The sequence below is a fragment of the Numida meleagris genome, chromosome 3 (genome assembly GCF_002078875.1).
Source record: "Numida meleagris isolate 19003 breed g44 Domestic line chromosome 3, NumMel1.0, whole genome shotgun sequence".
NCBI lineage: Eukaryota > Metazoa > Chordata > Aves > Galliformes > Numididae > Numida > Numida meleagris.
The window spans coordinates 55989336-55998723 of NC_034411.1; the positions used below are offsets into that span (position 1 = coordinate 55989336).

The window sequence follows — 9388 nt, forward strand, 5'->3', positions numbered from 1 at the left end:
CTGATATTTAAAAGACTGATGGAATGTTGATTGTAAGAAAGCAGCAGCTTTTATCCCTCAAATAGACTGTGGTTGTGGGGGAAGGAGCAGTCCTATCTACATTATGAAGCAACATCTATAAATGTTAACTCTATGATAATTGATCATATGTGCAGTAAAGACAACTACATCAGTGCTCAGAAACTGTGATTGGAGTAGAAATTTTCCTGTTGAAGCCCATTCTTTAATTAGATTGAAGATTTTCAGGTTTGTTTTTTTTTCCACTCTATGCAAAGCTAACTTATATTCCTAACTGAGAAATGTGACAAGTGGCTGAGCTATGTTCATGCAGTGCCTGCTGCCATTCTCAGAGCTGTGACTTCTATGTCAGAGGGAGAACAGTGCTGGACAAAAATCCCAGAGTAAATAAATTGTCTGAGTTCTCCATGTCTTCAATTATTTCTGTAAAATGGGAATAATAATGCTTCCCATCTCCTGCTACTTTTTTTCACTTTAGTATTGACTAATAATCAGTCATTGTCAAGTCACTTTAAAATTCTGTGGAACCAGCACAGCATCCTTTCCTTCAAAGTGCATTCTACAGATTGGCTTGCTTCTTCACGCAAATTGAACAGCTGGATCCTCCCCCCTCATGGGGACAGCACGAGCAAGTTAAAAACGGAAAGACAACTTGAAGGTATTTTTTAAAGTGCTCTAGAATCCAAGGCAGAATGATCCTTCCATATTGGAGGGCTCTTTTGCAAAGCAACCTTGGAAAAGCCCCACCACCTCTCCTGCCCGCTTCGTGCTCAGCCCCACTTTTGTGGAAAGGGGAACAGTTGGAGGCAGGCAATGGGATGGACAAAGCAATCTGGTCTATATGATGCTTCTGGGCTTCCTTCATCATCTAAGTGGCCTGGGGGGAACGGTAAACTCAACAGTCATGGAAATGACTGAATATATCATAGCATTATCAAAGACAGAGTTAGGTAAAGGACCAGTAGATGGAAGAGGTCAGAATTTCAGCAAAATAAGCTTATTTGCTCTCTTTTTTTTGGCCACATAAGCTGGGCTCAGAGATACCATAGTCCTTGGCCATTTGTACCCTAGGTAACTAGCCACAAGGTAGCTCAGGCCCTCCATCCTACATCATAATCACAGGAGGAACGGGCCGCCAACACACCCTACACTTAACTGAGGGGCTCTTGGAGCTGCTTTTGTGTTGTGACTTGCCCCAGTTGATTCACATTTAAAAAATGCAGTTTCTCAAACAGAGCAGCAGTGGTTTGTTAAAACATTGGACTGAATTGCTGCACAACCAAAATAACACTCCCCAAGATCTCCTCACCGTTCAGCGTAGCCTCCGTTGTTTATCATAAGGATTCAGCCCAACCACAATCTAATTCCCTTTTTCTTTTCGTTTTTTTTCTCCAGATTAGATGTGATTCCCACATGGGACAAAGGGAGGGGATACCTTCTTTCCGTGTATTTTAGCAACCAAATAGTTTAGTCTTTTGTTCACAAACAAGCTGCTTCTTCTCTTCTCCCCTTCCTTGTTTTTGGAGGCTATCCCACATTTCAGCTCATGCTAACCAGAGCTATATTACATCTGGCACTGTCCATGTGATTGCTCAGGCAGCTGGAACAAGTTAGATTGCATTGTTTCCTATGACTTTCCCTTGCATATCAGTTGCCATTACTCCACCTCTGCTGGAGTGCTTTTCCATCTATGTTCTCTCCTTCTGTTCTCTGCAGACTGCCAGAAGTTTTTACCATTTCTTCATTTCCACTGTGAAGCACAAATATCCAAAAACAGATGCTAAGGAAAATATACTATGGCTTTTGGACCAAAGCAGCACAGATTACAATAAATGCTACTGCACTGCTGCATTTGGGCCTGTTCCTGTTAAGGATGGCTATTTTCCTTTCCTGAGAGAGGACAATTTGAGATGCTCCTCAGTCATTTATTTATTTATTTATTTAGCTTACTAATCTGAACACTTCCAAGCAGTGGCCTAAACCCCAGAACCACTGTCCATGTAAAGCAGCAATGATGTGCAGCTCAATTTTCCACCCTAGGTGCACCACAGCCTATGGGGGCTTTGTGGCAAGTGCTGCCATGGTTTGAGTTGTTGTTACCCTACTGCTCCTGTGTAAAAGCCTCTCTGTCATCCCAATTTAGACCTCTGTTTTATGACAGGAGCTACCATGTAGGATGGTGCTTTTTCCTTGCTGCTCTGTGAGTGATGGGCTGGAGATTCTACATTCTGATTCCAATTTGTCACGGTTACAGGAGAAAGAAGGATCTGCATCTGATGCAGTAAGGGTAATGTCAAAGATGTATGCTTTTTTAAAATAAAGTACAGATACAATCCAGCAATTTATCTTTGGTCCAGATTTGGATTACTATTGTTTATTTGTTAAGTGCCAACAATGTGCTTAGCACCGTAGAAGACTCAAAATGAAGACAGTCACAGCCTTCAAGAATTTGGATCTGAAATTCTCCAAGAGTCAGAAGAAAAGTCAGATCAGGTGTTCCAGTTCAGGCTCATCCCCATTATGAAGTGATGATGAAAAAATCCAGATGTTTAATAAATAATCACTGCATTTTCTTGTAAAAATGTAACATTTATTGTAAATGACTAATTTTTTTAATGAATATTTTGGAAATGACATCTATGTGTAGAAACTATAAACTGCAATAAATTGTACAGGGGTTGCCTGATGTTTCTAGAGGCCAAAGAGAATGGAAACTCCTGGCCAAGATGATGAAAAACTTTCAGACAAGCCAGGGAATGAGTGCCGACATGGTGTAATCTTAGGCATACATTAAAAGTTTCAGGCTACATTATCTGTACAAGTGCTGGAAAGACATGAACTGAGAGTCCAGAGCTTGTTGCAGCAAATATATGTCAAGGCTGTGAGAACAGCGAAACTCATGTGTCGATGCACAGTAGGAACCGAGGATCACTCTTTCTAGCTATTCTCTGAAGAGATAAAGGCATCCTGTTACAGCATAGTGGAAGGTCAGGAAGGAATGGGTTAATTTTTGGTAGACATGGTTTGGCTTTAGAGTTCAGTCCATTGTCCAAGCCACACCAATCCTACTGCACTGCTCATGTACAAGGTGAAACGCACAGGCATAGAAGAGTGGCACACAACATACGTGTGCATGTCTGTTTGCATGTGTAGTCTTTCCTTTAAACATGTACCTCTGCTCCTGCAGGAATCTGAGTCTCAAATACCCTGCATATAACATGTAAAACAATCACAGTAATTGACAGGAGGTGCACATGTATTAGACAGGGAATCTGCTTTAATCAGAAGTAATGTCCTAGATGTTCTAGCCTCAAACAATCTATTCCTCATTACAACTCCTAGGATAAGTAAATCCAACTGATATATATGCCATGATTGAAAGCCCAGGGAAAGCTCCCATCAAATTCTATGCCTTTTTGATGAAGCTATCAGAATCTACAGAAATTCTTAAATTTTAAATAAGAATTATTGTTAAAAACCAAAATCCATCAATCTTTTGTACATGTCATAGGAGAAAGCAAGCACTTGTTCTGGGTAATTTTATTCCAAGTTTCTGTGAACATTTAGTTCACCTTATTTTTTCTCACTCCCATATCCCCCTTTGTCCCCATCTCCCAAAACTGGTCACCTCTGACACTGCATTAACATAACTAATCCCTGGGTGGAAAAATTACATTCCACTACGGATGTCTCCAGTCTGCAACAGGGTGAGTGACACACCTGTGTACCAGACCTACTGCCTTGTTTAGTGCGGATAATAAATGAGTGGATGTGATTTGTTCACAGAATGTGTACAATTACAGGCAAATACTGTAAACTGCTCGAAAGCCTTTCCACCGGGAGAGATCCTCCTGTCTTTACTCAGAGAAAATTCCCACCACTTCCCTGTCTAAACACAACCTTATTTGCAGCTCACGTTTATCGCGGGCAGTCGGAAGGGAGAGAGGAAAGGAGAGGTGTTGCTGCGACTGTGCAGAGAATCCGGTCTCAGGTGGAGCTTTAGAGCGGGCTGACCCCTGCTGCTGCGGCTGGGAACTACCGGCCTGCGGGCCGGCCCCGAGCTGCACCGTGCAGGGCCGAGCACATGGGAGCATGCAGATTTTCGCATCTGCTTCCCAAGAGTGGGAATATTTACAAGCTTTCTTTTGCTTGGTCGACAGCGGTAACCTTTGCAGCTAAACGGAAAGGTGCATGAATGTCTGCTGATTTCCAGCTCTGGAAGAGAAAACGGGCAGCTCTGGAGGAGAAAATGATGCTATTGTAAATGCCACCTTCCCTCAGGTAAATAGTCCAAGTGTGTGGTCAGAATCAGGAGGTGGTGGGGTCCCACACTCCAAAGCCAGCAGCCAGAGCCAACGCCTCAGTGGGTGCAAAAGCTACAGCCACAAGTTTTTGTTTTCCAGCTTTTTCTGCCATGAAATACACTCATCATGGGGATCCTCAGCTCCCTGCTTCTTGCACTCACCAGCTGCCTGGATCAGAACCTGCACAGATCCAATCCCATGCTGAAATGAGTTCTGAGCTCTGCATAGGTGACACCAGTCTCCCCGTGTATCGACAGTGCCTGCAGTCAAAGAATAGTCAGACCACAAGCAGTACTGCTTGGGCAGACATCTTGTGAATACTGCCTACAACTGGATATAAGTTTAAGATGCAAAAGTTACAAATTCCCACCCAAACATTTCTGGAGTGCAGGTATTTAGAATTGCAGTTACAGCAATTGCAGCACTGTCTCCTGGGGTCTGCCTGTATGAGAAAAGGGAAAATCTGCACAGAGAGTGTACTGTGAGTATTCATAGGTTTCAAAACTTGGGTCAAGAACAATCACATAGATGTTCACATGTGTCATGGCTTTGGCTGGGATAAAGTTAATTTTCTTTGTCGAAGCTTGTATGATGCTGTGTTATGGATTTTTGATAAAAATAGTGGTGCTAGCACACCAATTACTTAGTTGTTGCAGAGAAGGACTTACATAGAGCCAAGGACTTCTCTGCTCCTTGTGCTGCCCTGCCAACAAAGAGCTGGGATTGCACAAGAAGTTGATAGGAGACAGAGCCAGGACAGCTGACCCCAACCCAACAACAGGATTTTCTCATATGACATCATGCTCAGCAATAAAAGCTAGGGTAAAGAAGGAGGGAGCAGGGGATGTTCAGAATGATGACATTTGTCTTCCCAAGAAACTGCTTTCCTGGAAGTGGCTGAACATCTGGCTGCTGATGGGAAGCAGTGAATTAATTCCTTCTTGTGTTTTGCTTGCATGTGCAGCTTTGCTTTACCTAGTAACCTGTCTTTATCTCAACCCAAAATTTCTTACACTTTCACCTTTCTGGTTCTCTCCCCCATCACACATGGGGAGAGTGAGCGAGCATCTGAGCAATGCTAAGCTGGCTGCCAGGTTAAACCACAACGTGACACCTGTTTATCTCTGCTTCCAGAGGCTGGCAGGAGAAATAATAGCCCTGGCTCCATCCTAGCTCAGCTCTGTGCTTCTCCCAGCCCAGTTTCATCCAGAGAGCTTTTTGTACACCTGGCCCAATTTGGCACTGAGAAGAGGCCATGCTTTGCATCCTCTTCTTCTTTCTTAGCTTCTCACATCTCCCAGTTGCTCTCACATCATGTCTCCTCCCTTTCACTCTAGAAGTCCTGTGGACTCCCAGGATGGCAGCGGGAGGATCCTCAGCCCAGAAAGCAGTGTAGAATGAGGAGGAGGAGAAGGAGGAGGAAGCTCTGTCCTGGTCTTGCACACAGGCTTTCATCGTGCAATCACTTGCTTCAGCCTCATCACCCCTCAAAGTCTGAAGGTCATTTTGGGCAGTGTCTCAGTTTTTCAGTAAAAGAACTAGAAGTGAAAAACAATCTTAAACTAAAATGTTGGGGTTTTGTTTGTCTGTTTGTTTGTTTAACAAATGAAACATTTTTGTAAGTGGTTTTCTTTCTACCTGAAAATTTCTTCCAAAAGCAGAGAATTTATCTCTGGATTTATCTTTTTTATCGGTCCCTTTTCTCTCCCTAAACTTTTCAGGACTTTTCCATTAGTAGTTCAAATCACCTTTGAGAAAGAGTACTAGCATTTTCTGACCAACATGACTAACATTACTAATATGTCTCTGTCTGAGACTGTACTAGTCCTCCCAGAAAGTGAATAGGTACATTACTCGTCATTTCCAGGCTTTTGTGGTGACTTTTTTTTTTTTGTCTTGGAGGTGCAATTGAAATGTGAAGTATTTCACAGAATCCTTTGCTTAGAGTACCATATTATTAAAATCAGTTCTGCCTTCAAAATGAAAAGCTGTAACCTGCGTGCCATTTGTGTCAGGGTGCTGAGTGGTGGACGAGGTAACATTAATCTTAAACTTCAATTGAGAATTGCTGAAAAGTTTGTTAGGTGCTAAGAATAAAAAATTAGGTTGTTTCAGAACAATGATATTTCTACTATTGCCTGTAAATTTCAGTCATAGAATCATAGAATCATAAAATTAGCTAGGTTGGAAAAGACCTACAAGATCATCCAGTCCAACCATCCACCTACCACCAATAATCCCACTAAAACATGCCTCTCAGCAAAACACCTAAACATTCCTTGAACACCTCCAAGGACAGTGACTCCACCACCTCCCTGGGCAGCCCATTCCAGTGCCTGACCACTCTTTCAGAAAAGTAGTATTTCCTAGCATCCAGACTGAATCTCCTCTGGTGCAACTTGAGGCCACTCCCCCTCATCCTGTCACTAGTTACGAGAAGAGGCCGACCCCCAGCTCACTACAACCTCCCTTCAGGTAGTTATAGAGAGCAATAAGGTCTCCCCTGAGCCTCCTCTTCTCCAGACTGAAGTCAGTTCCCAGATTAAAGTAGATTTGCTATTGCAACACTGCAACCCACATCACTTTGACCAAGATGCTGTGTACCAGGAAAGACTTCAAGAAGTCACTACAGTTAGAATGAAGAACATAGTTAGACTATAGCTAGTCTTCACTCTTTGGAGGAGAGGCATTCTGTAGTACCCCATTCTGGGGGGGAAATAAATGAATATATCCAGCCTCACATCTCAGGACAACAGATGCTCTCCATCAACTGAACTAAAGTATGTTGGAAGATGTAATAGCACTGGCAAAGTCTTTTGGAGACTGACAACTATTGTGAATAATGCTATGACTAAGTGTACTATTAAAATGGCTGAGGTCCAAGGAATTTAGGGTATCAGATACCTATGAGATTGGCCCACCAGCTCTGTTCCATTTGTTTCTCCTAGAATGAGCCAATAGAGGACACTTGTGCTGCCTGAACACGCATATAAAAGAAGGCAGAGCCTTCTTCTGCTAAAGACTGCTGGCAACTTGTTTTACTATTAAGCCTCTCTACAAAGAAGAGTATGGGAATGCTGTTTCTTTTTTAAGTGAGGGAGAGTCCAGGAACATTTTGCAGATATCCAAATTAACCTCTCTCAATATGCTATGACCTCAGTAGAAAGGAAACTCATTCAATGAAAATGCTCTATTTTTTCCTGGCTTCTTTGGAAATCCAGTCATGGCTCCAGAGGTCTTATGGAATGTCTTTTGGGAATGTCTCTATGGACAAGTTGTTGCCTTGTTAAGCATGGAGTGATAAAGTTACAGAGATCCCAATCTACCCATTTATCTCTGCTTGTTCTAACACATTGCAAACTGGAAAAGCCCCACACTGCAGTGCAAACTCTTTGGAAAACACTCCTGTCATCTGTGAATGCTCTTCCTTTTACTTCTGTGGGCAACAATAATTCTGGTCCACTTAGCTGATAAATTATGCTTTTTGTCTGAGACATAAATTTGGCTTGCAGGAGAAGCATTGCCTGGCCGAGAGGCATACTGTAACAACAAATGTACTTACTGGATTGTCTACCATCACCAAAGCCATCATATTCCAGCCAAGGCCAAATGCTACAGGGCACATGTATCCTCTTATCTCTCAAAAAAATTACAAGACTGCTTACACAATTCTGAAAAAACTTAACTGCAGATAGTATGCTATGGAACTGACATTTCCGTAATGTTGCACATGTGAGCTCAGTTTATTGGATGATCATCAGCTTCAGAGATAGCAATACCAGAAAGTTTTCTTGAGTAAATCTCAGACTGTCACTACCTCTGAGTAAATGGGCCATGAAACATAATCTTCTCTTCAAATGATCTCCATGACATTATTGCCACATCCTAGGGAGATGTTTGACTCGTCCCAAAAGTGGGCTAATGCTGTGGTACAATGTATTTTTAATTCCTTAACTTCCAAACTTGCTCAGCCATTGCAAAATGTTTATTTCCTTGGCGTGCCTCAAGCATAGATTATAAGAGCTAGAGTCGTGTAACTGAAATTCTGTCTAAATCTTTTGATCCAGTGTTCTCTATTGACTGGAAGCACCTAGCACAAACATGAATAGAAATGAATTGTTATAACTGTTTTTAAAAGGAAAGCAATAAACATGAAATAGTCCAAGTGCTTAATTAAAATTACATAGGAAGAAGATAATTTTTGCAAAAAAAAGTACAAAATAAACTAGAGGATGTGTCAGAGACTGGAAACAAAATAAATTAAAAATATACTGTAAGAACAGAGATACTCCATCAGCAATTGATGAAAAAGAGATATATCTAAACATTGTTTCAGCTATCCCAGATGTCTTTGCTGAATGTAAAGCTATGCACAACAGAGTGTAAAAAGTAAATAACCTCTTGAAAGGTGCAAGTAGGAAGAAGACACCAGAAAAAATGCAGTGTCAGCATCAAATACAAGTAACCTTTTCTTACACGCCATGTCCACTTGACAGAAGTTGAAAGTAATTATTATTATTCCACTTTCCCTACATTCTACATTTCTTATATGCCCATAATATTGTACAGGCAATACCAAATAATACTGAGAGAATAAATTCATAATAGAAAGAGACATGTTTTCTAAACAGTTATAGATGACCTGTAAATTTGACTGCCAAGTGAAGTTTTGAGGGAAACACTATGACTGGTTTCAGAAAAGACTGGATTTTTAGATGGCAAAAATATAATCAATCTCATAAGTGCAGGTAGTTATGTATACAGTTTGACAGCCTACTCTCTTAAACCAGTAGCTGCTGAAATACTGGAAGAAAACTATTCTAGATGGGGCACAGCCTCTTCTTCATTCCTGAAAGCTTTTTCTTGTTTGAGCTCAGAGACAGGGGGTTAGACTTGATGGGCAGTCTGCCTGATCAGATCTGGGATGGCTTTTCGTAAAAAACATGGCACATGCCTAAACTCTCCTGAAGAATCCTGGAAGGAAGACTGAAATGGCTCATACTTGTGAAAGCATCCACCATGCCTCAAAACAGAAATCACTGAATGTGAGACTAGCTTTGAGTACC

At 41.7% G+C, this 9388-nt stretch overlaps 1 long non-coding RNA gene across 1 annotated transcript; it reads left to right on the forward strand.

Moving 5' to 3' along the window:
- On the forward strand, positions 256–5861 carry LOC110396815. The gene is made up of 3 exons (XR_002437282.1): positions 256–676; positions 4179–4299; positions 5660–5861. It is a non-coding gene; the product is annotated as an uncharacterized LOC110396815 (long non-coding RNA).